The following is a 14,320-nucleotide window of genomic DNA, read 5'->3' as shown; positions in this document are numbered from 1 at the left end:
ATGGGAATACATGGAAAGCTTTTAACCATTTAATACATGAAAAGCAGAGGGTCATGCTTTGAGAATCTAAGAAGTCATTGAACATGTCCCCAGATAATTACAGCTATATATATATGTATACACACACACACATATATATATATATATATATATATATATATAGCTGCTATCTATGTCTCCTTATTGGGAAATTGTTATGTTTTCATTGATATGACCTAGGAAGAAACATATTTGCATACCAATGGACTATAACATGAATGTATAAATGAATGAGTGAAGAAATGCAGAAAATGACAATTCTCCCAAGATGTTTGTATCTGACCTGAATTTAGGATTCAGTTATTGAAGGAAGGCATTTCTTTGTGAACATTCTCCCTTGGAGATAAATTAGTTCACACATTCATTCAGCTGATATTTACTGAGCACCTACTATGTTCCAAGTATTGTTGTAGATGCAGAAAGTGAGGCACAAAACCAATTCTCGCTCATAGAGCTTACCTTGAGATGGATGCAAAACAAAAGAACAAATAATACAATTTCAAAGAGTGGTGAGTAATCTGTTGAAAATAAAGTGGGGTTAGGGAATGTGAATGGTTGTGTGACTTTCATTTGGCTATAGTGTTTAGGAAGGACTGTCTGGAAGAGGCATGTGATACCTGAATGAAGAGAAGCAGGAACTGAAAAACACACTGGTGGCAAACAGGCCACATGGGGGTGGGGAAGCAGTGTGAGAAGTGGGGAGAGTGACAGGTGAGGGGGGTAAAGGGAGCCAGGGCACAATGGAATTCTAAACACAGGACTGTGAAAGAACTTTCTTGCGCTCTGTGAGTAATGGACAGAACAAATGAGTATTCCTTTATTGTCACAAAGGCAGTCACCTTGTTCCAGGACTTCCTGTAACTCTTAGGGCCGCAAAGGCCACCGCCTACTCCCCTCAAGTGTTCTGGTAGCTGTTACCTTAGGTCAAAGACAGGTACCACAGTCAGCTGCAGGGCGGAGCAGGGTGACTAACCCTGGCGACCCCTGGGGGCCGTTCTCAAGGGCCAAGAGAGGCAGGCCACCTCTGATGAGTGCAGGCGACGCTCCCCAGGTCCTCGCTCCCTTGGTGCTTTTGCCCTCTCACCCTCTGAAAGTCGCCTTTAACCTTCCCGCTTCCCGGGGAGTCCCTCAGTCCGCCCCTCCAGTCGTCTACTTTCTGGTCCTGGCAGGATTTTAACTGAGCGTATTTCTACCAGGGTTCCACTAGTTTGGAGATCGCGATCCAAAACCCACCCTCTGGCCTTGCCCACCGGAAAGGGGGCGGGTGGGGAGCGCGAACCTTATCTCCCGGGCTCCGCCTCCAGGGGGCTGAGAGCAGGCTTCACAGCCGCGGCGCTCGGCACTGGTCGCTGCGGGGAGACGGGGCTCGGGGCGGAGGGCAGCAAGCTCGCTTCGGCCCAGATTCTGCCCCGGTTGGGGCAGGTCACTCCCTGGGACGCCCCCGAACCCTTGGTGCAACACGCAGCTGGTTGCGACGCCACCCGACCCTGGACGCTGCGCCAGGTAAGGTGACACTGCCTTCTCCCCTCTCCCTGATGGCCCTCCAGGGGGGCTGCAGCCTGACGTTTTGGTTGGCCTGAGGGTACAGTTTCTCCCTGCGCTGAAACGGTTGGTGTACTGAGAGATAAGTCCCGCACCCAGGCTGGAGGCTGGGATGTCAGGGTTTGTCTTGCAAAGTTACTGAGTGCTAACGGATCACGGGAGGTTCGATGGGTGCTGATTTCTGCCTCGAGGTGTTTGGCCCCGAGAACGAATGCTGTGCGGTGAGGTACCCCCTAAGCCCAACGTCTCCCTTGGAAGAGGCGGTGGCGTCCACACGTGGCGCGCCGGGAGAGTGGCTGAACGCGCAGGACGCTGCCCAGAGGCTCTTGAAGATTCCTGCGCTGTACGCGCGCGTGGGGGAGCTTCACAAACTTGGTGCTTGAGCAGGACCCCAGGCCAATTAAATCAGAGTCTCTAGGAGTGGGGCTTGGGGCGTCCACATTAAAAAAAAAAAAAACAACAAAAAAACAAACAAAGCAAAACAAACAAAAAAACCCCCAACTCTTTTCAGGTGATTTCCACGTGGAATAGTTTGGAAACCAGTGAGTTAAAGCAGTGGTTCTCAAAGTGTAATCTCTGGCCAGCAGCAGGAGCCTCACCTGGGAACTTGAAGGGACACTTTAGGGCACAGACTGAAACTCTCAAAGTAGGGCCTAGCTCTCTGTGTTATTTGAGTTCTCCAGGTGATGCTAGCATTTGCTTACTTTTGAGAACTATTGGGTTGGATCTCAGTTAAGGGCAAACACCTGCAGATTCCCCTCCACAGAAGGAGAAGGAAACCATACTTTTCGGAAAATCCGAGGTATGCATTGGTAGCGTTTTATCCATATTGAAAAAAAAAAAAAATCATACTGGGAACTTTGGAGGATCCTATAAAGGGTATAGAGACTTAGCTATCATCTTGAGCAATTTTGACATAGTGGAATTTGCATACTTTAGGGGAGAATAGGAATTTTATGTTCTTAGAGTTGAAATGAAGCCAAAGAAGAAATGTACATAGGAGTTTTCTAGTTGTAATAACATGAATCTTTGGCTCCCAGTGACAAGATTCCAGATCATCCCTGTCATCAGTGTACATTACAGGACTTTTTTTTTTTTTTTTTTTAAAGCAGTTGGAGGTTTAAGGAATTTATGCCAGTCTCCAGAGTGAAAGGGAATTCAGCATTGCAGGTCTCTGGATTATCTGAAGTGGTTCCTTTTTTCTTTTAATAGAGATCTGAGATTTCAAAATTTTGGCTGAAAAGATTCCAGCTGTTTCTAAGTCATTAGTACAGAAATAGAATGACTTTGCAAATAAGCTTAAATGGATTAGAAAATCTGACATTGGATTAAAAAGCTAGAATAGGCATGACTCCAGCCCCAGCATGTGTGGTGTGGTGAACACAGTGCTAACTGTAGCAAGACATCCTGTACAGAGAACGTTTATTTTCCAAGCTGGTATTTGCTGTGCGAGTTTGTGACTGTAGTATATAGGCTTGCTAAGGGACAGGTACTGAGCTTGTGTTTAGAGAACTGGGGAAAATACAGGTAGTGGTTACGAACAGGAGGCTTTGAGGCTCAAGTCTCAGGTTCAAAATGTGCTCTTCTGCTTCCCTGTGCTCTGGGAGGGTTGCATAACTTTTCTGAGCCTCACTTTCCTCATCTGTAAAATGGGGACTGTGGTAGTACAATAATGCATACTTTTAATTCTCACATTGTTGTCAAAGTTAAATGAAATAATACTAAAGTGTTTAAAATAGTAAATATTCGTTAGCTTGAAATACACACACCACACTCAAACTAAGAAAAAAACCTAATCCCCAAATACTTTTTGAAATGAAAAATATGTTGATACTGTATTAGATGTTGTATTCATATGTCAACCTAACCCTTAGAATTTACAGTATTTACTTTTTACCAGAATGTGAACGCAGGAATATTTTCAAATTATTTTTGTAATATTAGTGCATGTTTTTAATGGAACTTTCTAGAATTTTTTTTTTTTTACTTGATTAGCTTCAAATCAATTAGTCTTTATTCACTATCTGTGGTGAAGTATCTCAACATCTGGTGGATTTTATAATCTATTAACATTCACATTTAAATAGTCTTGAACTCTGGCCCACAGTATCATTCCTTACAAAAGAAAATTCAGATGGTAAAAGAGCATCTAAAAGTGGCATGCTGTGGCATTCAAGAGAACCAGTTGAGAAGTACCATCTGGTGTTTCTTAAGTATTTAAAAAACTTTTTTTTAATGTTTATTTATTTAAAAAAAAATTTTTTTTTTTAACATTTATTTATTTTTGAGACAGAGAGAGACAGAGCATGAACAGGGGAGGGGCAGAGAGAGAGGGAGACACAGAATCGGAAGCAGGCTCCAGGCTCTGAGCCATCAGTCTAGAGCCTGACGCGAACTCACGGACCGTGAGATCGTGACCTGAGCCGAAGTCGGACGCTTAACCGACTGAGCCACCCAGGCGCCCCTAATGTTTATTTTTGAGATAGAGCATGAGTGGGGGAGGGGCAGAGAGAAAGGAAGACCGAATCTGAAGCAGACTCCAGACTCTGAGCTGTCAGCACAGAGCCCAACACGGGGCTTGAACTCCATGACCTGTGAGATCATGACCTGAGCCGAAGTTGGACTCTCAACTGACTGAGCCACCCAGGCGCCCCTGGTGTTTAAGTGCTTGTGAGTGAGAATAGAATGAAACCTTATCCAGTTACATCAAGGTTTGTTCAAGACAATATCAGGGAAAGCAAAATGAGGACACAGCAAGGACAGGCCTAAACTGGCAAAAAGGGGAGGTGAGGTAATTTAAGAATCCTTTTCCTCCTGAGCTGCAATAACTTCAGAATGCTTCAAACCACATACACAAAAAGCAATTCTTTGCTCGGTATTTGATTGGAACTGATCTGGACCAAAAAGTTCTCATGAAAAAATAGGGTATCAATTCCAAAAAGGATGCCAGATTATTCTGTACCTGGAAATTAATCTTGATTATCCTTTGATTTCAGGGATAAAGCGAATATTAGATTTTGAACTTAAAGTGCCTTTATCTTGCATCTTTGAATGCAAGAGGTTATACTATTACTGTGTCTAATGAGCTTTCTTTGTGACCTTAAAGGTACTTATGGGCAGGTTGCACCTTTTGTGCTCATTCTCAGCTCTTAGAAGTCCCCTTGTGACTTTTGAGTCAGCTCTGTGGCTAGGCCTTTCCTGTTCTTTTAGCCCTTAGAAGTGGCTCTGAAGGTGTGGATGATAACCCTTGGGGTGGCTCTGAGGGTGTGGCCAGCGTCTGCTTTATTACTCCACCCTCACACCTAACTAACAGTACCTGCCTATTACGAATCTTACGTTTCTTCTGGAAGACTAAACTGCAATGGAGGTTCCAGCACATAAGCATCTTAGTAACTCCTTCATTTGCGAAATCAGGTCTTTATTAGGATACTTTTGAAATTACAATTGAATGTTATTAAATTGAATGTAATTAGAACTTAATGTTGGTAACTGTCATTACAATTTCATAGAAGTACAGTGTTCTGTTTCACTCATTATGAGATGAGAAGTAGCTGTGGGGGTGGGAGGAGAGATCAGAAGCACATCTCTTGATGGGGAAAATGAAGGGCATGTGGAAGAAAATTCAGACTTCCAGTAATCAAATTATGTGTTCTGGATAATTTATCTGAAGAACCAAGAGAGCCTGTGATGTCGCAATTTGCAGTGACAGGATGTGGCAGCACTGCTTGTGGTAAGTGGCCAATTAGGAATGATCAATGCTGCAATGCCCCCGCGGTGATTTTAGGATTCTCAACTTTTAGGCATAAGGACTGGAGCAGAGATCCTCTTTGAGAGGCTAGCTTAATTGCATTTGATTTACATAACCTGGCTCACTTAGAGAAGGGTTTTGATGAGAGGTACCTGGCATTCATTTACTTGGTTTCAGGGGCCTATTTTGTTCCAAAGTGGTTGGTTTTACTATGAAGGCCAATCTTGAAAGTCTTGTGAGTAAAACACATCACTGGAATGGATCTATGTTTTACTTTGTATTTATTATCTTTGGATTATATTTCTTAGCATGCAGTAGTAATTCTTTAGCTAGATTCATTATCATTCTTGTGAGAAACAAAGGAGGAATGTTTATTCCTGGCACGTGATCCGGTCTCACTTAGAGAATCAGACATGGAGGCCGAGTTCCCTAACTTTCTTCTCCATCTTATGGTTGAGGACACTGTTCGGCCGTGCTGCCTAGCCACTTATTAGTTGTTTGAACTTGGATAAGTTATATACCTTTATTTTTTGCATCTGTTTCCTCATTAGTAAAATTGGGGAAACACTACCTCCCTCAGCAGGGTTGTATGGAGTAAATGAGCTAGCATATATAAACCTGACTCTTAGTAAATGCTTAATAAGAATTTACTGTTATTTTGTCTTGGAATTAATGAATGGTTTAAGTGGCAGCTCTCTTTTCTGTTTTTACCTCTGAAAATTGGATCCTAAGAAAAAAATAGTATAGGTTATGTTCATGTGATGGCTTTTCTGTATTAAATAGTGGGAGAATTTGTTTCATAATAAGTGAAGTACTTCAAGTTTCTCAGAAAATAATACAACATTTTGAATACCATTTCTAAAAGTTCCCAGATGCTTTTGCTGCTGGCCAAAGACCACACTTTGAGAATCCCTGCTTTAACCCACTGGTTCCCAGGCTTGACTGCACGTTGGTATCACCTGAGGAAATTTTTTTAGAATTTTGGTGCCCAAGCTGATTTAAAAAATAATCAGTTGGGTTAATGTACTGTGAAAAAGAGTAATCATGTTCTTAACATGTTCTGTAACATCACACATTAATATCCGTGGGATTCCCAGGTACTCATAGAATTTTTAGAATGCTAAAGGGTATTATAAGTTTTGTAATATAAAGAGGAAACGGAGGCTTGGAGGCATCATTCTTGGTGAAAGGCTCATGTATAGCACTGGATAACAAATCAGATTTCCTGTGTTCTACTCAGTACATTTTTCATTCAACTACTTTGCCTTCTGAAAAGTCAGATGATGTGACAAAGGCACATAATCCAAGATCGAGAATGCTTTTGGAACGCTACAGATCTACCCATCCCACTTAACCAGTTTGCGTTCAGAGTTATTTATTCAAAAGATTTTCTTAATGAAAACCACAGAAAACAATATGTCCACAATGCCAAGCTAATAAATTTATAGCTGTCAGTTGGGAAAAGGATTTTTTTCCTACTAGGTTTGTCTTTTCTAATGATTCAATTTAGTTTTTTCTCTTTGTTGTTTCTTTGGCATTTTGGCTTTTCTAATGAAAAAACTCAGAGATATCTTTGAAAATTTCAGGAAACGTTGACAATTTTCTCAAGTCCAAGTTTAGTGACCTTCTGGGAATCCTGCCAGTTGCTTGTGTTTGATTCAGTGTTTAGTTTTTGTTTTGATTTGTGTGTGTTGTTTTGATCTAGGTCAATTCAGCCATGATTGCAAAGTTATGCTATTTGTTAACTGTTTTTAGAGTTATCAGTGGCAAGAAGATAAAGGACCAACAATTTTTTTTTTAAATCCAAAGTAAAAGGAAGTTCTAGTGAAGTTTGAGCTTTTAGAAAGTTGTTCTAAAAATATTCTTTGGAAATTTAGTTTTTAAATGTTTTATTACACTGTTGGGGCAAATATAAACACCAGAATGTAGGTGTCATAGTGTTATAACTTTCAAATCCATAGATGATTCAATGATTGAAACAACTTTTGAAATACTTTCAAAAATACAAAATCCTATTATATATGTATTTTGCTACTTTGTTAGGAAGAGAATTTGATTCCACTTTGTGGGATATGTCTAGGCCTGTGTTTTCCAGTAGTATCCAGAATTAGATAGAATATTAAGACAGGAACATTCTTTGTAAGCGTTCAGCCAGTCATCAAATAATGATCAAGGGCTCACCCTGTGCTTGGCTATCCTAGGGGGATTCTTAGAAGTTGCTAAGTTCAGTTTAGTAAGTCTATAAATAGCCAATTGGCAGTTTTCTTTCTTTCTTTTTCTTTCTTTCTCTTTCTTTCTTTCTTTCTTTCTTTGTTTCGTGGGAAACTCCCTTCAATTTATTATATAAAAATAACATTTTGTAAATTTCTGTAAGTGAAAAAAATGCATAATACAAAAATAGTTCTGATTTAAATTTAGAATAATCAGTCACTGCCTGATGTGTCGCTTAGTTTCTTCAACCATTTTTGACTGACACTTGACATGCTACCATGTATCAATCTTTAGAAAGGGTTGAATATGATTTGAAGGGTATCTTGGCAAGAAGGGAGAGTTGATTCTAGAGAGAGGCACTGTGGAGAAGATTAACACCTAGGGTCCTGAGAATGTATGCACTTCACCACTTTCTGGAGAAATTTCCCTTTGCCTTGGGCAGTCTGCCTTTTCTCCATTTTATAGCTCCTTTGACAGTTCTGTTCAAAACACTTGTGAGCTAGCACCTTTGGACTAAGGTTTGAAATGAGAAAGAGTGAAATAAAAACTGGGGGAAGCAGGGATGACACGGTCACTGTCTTCACTAGAATGGTATAGGTAGAGTTTCTACTTGGGTTTCTTTGGAATGAGGAGGGAGCAGGGGTGAAAAGAAGAGACAGGGTTCATATTCTTGCAGGGAATTGGAGGCACCTGGAACCTAATTCAAAGTCTATTTAATGGCAGCAAGCAGGTGAGTAGTATATAGTGTCTCAAGTAGGTACCTACTGCCTAAGTTATGTGTCATTTCTATACTGCCATTTAAACAGTAATAGTAATACTTACACATCAAATACTAAATCAATAAATGCTCTTACTATTCCCAAGAAGGCCCTAGACCAGGAAATGGGAAACCTGGATTCTCATCCCAGCCTGCCACCAACTCCCTGAAAGCTAGTAGCTTGGAAGAGCCTACAGTAAGGGACAGCTGGGCAGGTGTGATTGTAAAGTCTTTCATTTCGCTCTTTGTATGTTTTTACGTACCAAAACACTGTTTGAGGCCATATGGGGCATGTAAAGAATTTCAGCGTAGGACATCTATATATAGAGTTTAAGTTAATGTGGGATAGAATCCTTTAGGAAATTAGTCTACTGGGAAATGTAGAATGCATTTCTAAAATTTCTATGAACATACTTTTTCAGTGTTCACTGAAGATGGACAACAGTGGACGAGGAATAATGAGATAACAGATCTTTTTATTTCAAGAAAATTGTAAATGCCTTTTCATGATGGCTAAACAAAATTTTCTTCGGCCTCCATGTGGGGATTATATTTAAAGAAATTGGTCTTGTCAACACTTGAAAACATTTTTTTTCCTGATTCTGAATTATGGGTTTGTGGGGGAAATCAGGTTTATATGAGTAATGAAATTATATTTTTGAGCTCTGAATTGCCTGTTTCTCAAAACGTTAACAGTTGTGTTTGGTTGGTAGAATGGTATTTTCTTTCTGCTTTTCTGTGTTTTGTCTATTTTTTAATATACGTGTGTTACTTTTATAATGCAAAAATGAATGCCTAATGACTTACGGATGGAAACACTTGAAATTGTAATTTGGAATTCTCATACAAATGAGAGATGATATTACAGTGTGATTAGTTTATGTTCTTGTAATTCATAAAGTACATATTGTGCCACATAGGCTTTTACAAACAAGACACAGACGGTAAAGCATGGCTTTACTACGAATTACAGATGGTAAAGCATGGCTAAAATGACAAAGAATGTTTTTGTAACAGCAGAATATCAGTTTATTGCTCCTTGTGAAGGCCCAAAGAATATTCTGTGTTCTAAGATGTTGAGGGCATGTAAGATAATAGCTGAGATCATGGGTGTTGTGTAGTTGTGTCCCTGACACCTAGCACCTGTGTGACCTTGTGCTTGGTATTTAACTTTGTAAAGCTTAATTTGCCCTTCTGTCAAGTCAGGAGCATAGGACCTACTTCCTAGTGTGGTCAGGAGGGTTAAATGGAATAATTCAAATAAACACCTCAGCATAGTGCCTGGCAGATAAAAAGTACTCAAGTTAGCTCAAATTTGTTATACTAAGTATAGTATTCTCCCTGCTTCTCAGCTTTATCACACTTGGGACTTGGATATCTATCTTTTGGAAAACATGTTACTAATTTCGATGAAAATATCCTCTGTACAACCTGGGTCATGAAGAGGCACATGTAGATTTTTGCCATTGTCCATGTTGGGATGGGGAAGAGGAAAGTGTGGACGCAGGGGATGGAGTCTCCTGAAGCTGGCAGTGCACTAGCAGCAGTAACAGAGGCCTTTGAGAGCAACACCTTTTGACTGTGAGTATTGATCTAGAGTCTGCAAGACTGTCCTTCTTTGCTAGATGGCACAGTCCCAGAAGGTCACTATGGTGGTTTCATGGGATTGAGGGTATCCTCAAGTTTTGTTTGCAGCTAGAGGTGGTTTGTGACGAGCTCCTGGATTTAGCAATTACAGAGATCTCTTTGGTCAGGGCCATAGATAGCCCATTATCACAGCTTTGTGAAAATTAGAAGACAGCAATTTCAATGGGCAGGTGTAGCCCTGGATTTGAGTATCCATTTGCTTTGTCAGCCAGGTGCCTTTGTACTGTTGCAGCCTGGATTTCAGTGCATTTGTATAGGAAATGCATTAATCCATCCACACGGAAAATATATTTTTTACTTCTTTCTGTAGTTTAAACTAGATCTTATTGATGTAGCAATAAATGAGACACGATCCCTGTCCTCAAAGACTCGTATTCTCTTAGCAAATTTCCCCATGGATGCTTTGGACATCACATCACAAAGCCCCTCACCCTGTTTTATTGCTGCTTACAGTAGGGTCCTTTAAGAAGGTTGTTTTATTTGCATTCGTGTATTAATTGCCCCCTCTAGACCTGTTAGTCTGAATGTTTACTATTAGCATCTGTAGTTGGATCTATGTTCTCAGAACAGTGGTGAGTTCTACATATATGATATACATAGGTTTCTACAAAGTATTTGGACTTAATACTTAGTCTATTAAATGAAAAACCAAACCAAAAAAAAAAAAAGCCCAGAAAACAAAAACAAAAAAAAAAACCATGATTAATTGAATTCAACTGACTGAGGCCTGACAGAGGAAAGTTAGGGAGGCACTGGGAGATCAGAATCAATTATTTTTAGGCTATACATGACACAACCCTGGAAGAAAATGTGAATATTTTTGATCTTTTTTTTTTCAGTATATGAAGTTTATTGTCAAATTTGTTTCCATGCAACACCCAGTGCTCATCCCAACAGGTGCCCTCCTCAATACCCATCACCCACCCTCCCCTCCCTCCCACCCCCCATCAATCCTCAGTTTGTTCTCAGTTTTTAAGAGTCTCTTATGCTTTGGCTCTCTTCCACTCTAACCTCTTTTTTTTTTTTTTTTTGAAAATGTGAATATTTTTGATCTTTAATTCATTTTAAATCAATTAAATGAATGGCCAGTTACCGATATAGAATAGTTAAAGCCATTTTGTGCATCTGTGTTTCCTTAACTATACCTCTAAATATTTTTAATTTTTAGCTGGGTAGTGTAATTTCACATTGGACAATTTTTGGCCAGACGTATTACATTATTAAATACTAAGTTTGAGTGATGCAATGAATTTGTGCATTTAAACATTTTGCATATGGCTGCCAAGCTGAATCTGAAATTTCCCTTCTAGTAACCTGCCATGTTTCTGAACTTTGAGCCTAAAGCAGCCTAAGTAAGACTAGAGAAACAAAGATAATTTTACATTTTCAAACTTAATTTAAGTACTAATGACTTAAAAAATAAATGTGTGTACACTTTCTACTTCATCCTGTCTTCCAGTTTATCTTCAAAGATGAGCATTTATCATCAAGTGAGCTGTAGGAGAAAGTTTTTACTGTTTATTTCATTGTTTTTGTACTTCAAATTCTTAGAAAGGCTGGTCTAGCCAGTATCCTAAGGAATCCACTTATATACTGTACTGTTTCCAGACCTTAGTGATGAGGACATGTAGCCTTGCTTCTCTTGAGTGCAAGACTTTGCTAATCTTTATTACTCTAGACTCTAAAGAACTATATGTTTTGATTTTTCTCTCTTAAAAATCTTCTGGGATTTCTGTTTTCTCAGAGCCATCTATCGGTATGTTCTAAGGTAAAAGGAGAAAGGAACAAGGTGTATTTTATTACCTGCAAAATCCACAAGAATGGGTTTCAGTTTCTGTATCCGTGATTCTCACTAGGGAGTTGGAAAGTTCTAAATGGAAAAATGCAGCAATTTTGGTATATCAAGGGGGAGGGGAGATATAGAAACTCCCAAGGAAACCATTCCTGTGTATTTCATTATTTTCACAACAAGGACATGTTGCTGATTATAAAAACATTGACTATGTGCTATATGAAGAGGAAAAAAACCCAACAACAACCCCAAACAAGAGAAGTGATGAGTCAGCAAGTTTAATTTCAGTGGCTACCAGGGCACCTAATAGATTGATGTTGATCATGACCCCAGGTTGCTTATGATACCATTTGGAGATGGACTATTTCAAGTATAATTTTTAGGAGGCAAAATAAAACTGTATTGGAGCTCTAAATGGTCTAATACTGGTGGTAGGCACTGTGGACGGTGTGGTCTGTTTTTGTCATGATGTGCTTCATAGAACCTGCTTCTAGAAGCATGGTGCAGTTTGGATAAATGATTCAGTTTAGATACACACCCCAGTCAACATAAATCATAGGTTTGGAAATTATCTTAAAAATAATCGTTTACAGTATAAATGCTGTTGATACCAGTAATGCTTATCCCTGTAGCGTACCTACTGAGTATTGTCCAATTCCAGACACGTCTAGTGATGGGAAATTTTCAGTTTGAGGGACATCTCCATTTATTAAAAACTTTTTAAAATTAAACTGAAAACTTCCTTCCTGGAGTTTCCAGGCACTGGTCCTAATTCCGTACTCTGGGAGTGACAGGGAGAATCTTAATTTCTTTTCCACGTGGCAGCCTTGCCAGTATTTGAAGACAACTTATGAGAAGTAAGGGAGATGATTCATTTTCAGAAATACAAATAAAAGCTGAGCCGTCTAGTTAACAGTAGATTTACAACCTATTGGAAACATGTATGAATTGCCCTCCACCCCTTGGCGTCCCAAACCCCTGGATACTGCACTTCTGGGTCTTCTTCCCCTCTCCCTTTTGCGGGCTTATTTTCATGGGCTTTGCAATGAGCATGTGCCAAAGAACTGAAGTGTCTGTGTCACCTCAGGGAATGTAGACTTGTTCCATTCAGACTACTTTTTGCCTTATATGGGCACAGGCCATGTCTGGGTAAGGCTGTAACCTCTGTAGTACTCAGTCAATGAGGAATCAGGGGAGGGACTTGCATGCTGGGAGATAAGTTGTCTGCTGTAACTGCCCAGAGTGTGCCTGTCCCTCAGACATCCACTCTTGCAACAATGGTGATAAAAGCCTGGCTTGGCTGTGCTCCAAGTCTCTGTGTCCCTCCTTTGATTGGGTTGACGGGCTTATTTCTAACAAAGTGAAACATCAGATTTCTGACACTGCTTCTTTTTTTGTAGTTGTTTGCAGTTACATCTCCAGTCTCCTCAGCCTTCTCTAGACACATTTGAAGCTTGATTCTATCTGACCATTGGTTGCTGAATAGAAAGGGTGTAGCCCAAGAGCAAACTAATTGTTGGCAGCCAGTTTACAATAATGACTTCAGTTTACCATTAGCTAAGACCTTTTAGTCTATTTGGACCTCCAGCTGTGAGGCCAACAGATTCCTACTGAGCCTTCTACACTCCAGATTTTGGAGCCCAGGATTTTTTTGTGTTTCTTTTGAATTTTGTCTTGTGGCAGTTGGTCCATTATTTATCCAGGTGTGATCTTTTTAAATCCAAAGTCTTTTATTCATTCATCCAGAGGTCTTTCTTAGCTCTGCTTTGTTTGGAATTTTCATTTGCAGGTCATCAGTGCTCTTACCCAAATTACAGTAACCAATTAACTGGAAGTGGCAGAATTCTAAACACCATCACTAGAAACCTTCTACCATGTTGGCATTAGGTGTTACTCTCCGTTGGGGAGCCATTTTGTTTTATATTAAGCTTAGATTTAATTTGTTTTCATTTTTGTAATCTCTTGAGCACAGTATTCTTCTGATGTCACCTTAGTACTCCCATCAAAGAAGTACAGGTGAGTTTGATTTGAAGTGTTCTTGGAACTTAACACATGTTGTAGGTGGGTTTCTTGTAAGCAACATGCAGGAGGACCTTAAAAAAAAAAACACCTACAATTTGAAACCTCTAAATGCTAAATACTAAATTTAACCCATTAAACGTTTTATGATTGCTAAAATGTTTGGACTCTCTCTTTCTTTGCATTTTCCTTTGTTTTCTGTTTTTATCATGCTTTCTTGTTCTTGATTATAATTATTACTGTTATTTTTTCTGTCTTTGTTTGGAATTAAATTTGTTTCCTTTTCTTCCCTTACCAGTTATCTCTGGAAATTATATTCCTGTTTATATAATAATAGTTATCATTCTATTTCTTTATATAAATTAAAGCATATTTTCCTACTAATAGCTGGTTAGTATCTGTTCCCCTCCCTCAGATAACTTATCTTATGTACATGATTTCTATCATCTTGACCACCCTCCATCTCCCACTCCCCACCAGCTACCAGTTTGAGAGCTTGTATTTCTAGCACATTATTAATTTTTTTCAGTAATAATTTTAGACAGAAGTTTAACTTGGAGGAATG

At 39.5% G+C, this 14,320-nt stretch overlaps 1 protein-coding gene across 4 annotated transcripts in view; it reads left to right on the top strand.

The window, feature by feature from the left end:
• Nucleotides 1-1,364: 1,364 nt before the first annotated feature.
• Nucleotides 1,365-14,320, top strand: part of COL21A1 (collagen type XXI alpha 1 chain) — a 185,264-nt gene continuing 172,308 nt past the window's right edge. For 3 of the 4 annotated variants that reach the window (XM_047859716.1, XM_047859712.1, XM_047859713.1), the window contains exon 1: nt 1,365-1,542. The gene's annotated coding sequence lies outside the window, so the exon portion shown is untranslated. Of the gene's footprint in view, nt 1,543-9,833; nt 9,879-14,320 lie in introns of those variants that run through there. The other variant, XM_047859714.1, reaches the window with a different exon arrangement.

Source organism: Prionailurus viverrinus, chromosome B2 (genome assembly GCF_022837055.1).
Source record: "Prionailurus viverrinus isolate Anna chromosome B2, UM_Priviv_1.0, whole genome shotgun sequence".
Taxonomy (NCBI): domain Eukaryota; kingdom Metazoa; phylum Chordata; class Mammalia; order Carnivora; family Felidae; genus Prionailurus; species Prionailurus viverrinus.
The sequence above is the reverse complement of the archived record's forward strand: the minus strand, read 5'-3'. Positions and strand labels throughout refer to the sequence as shown.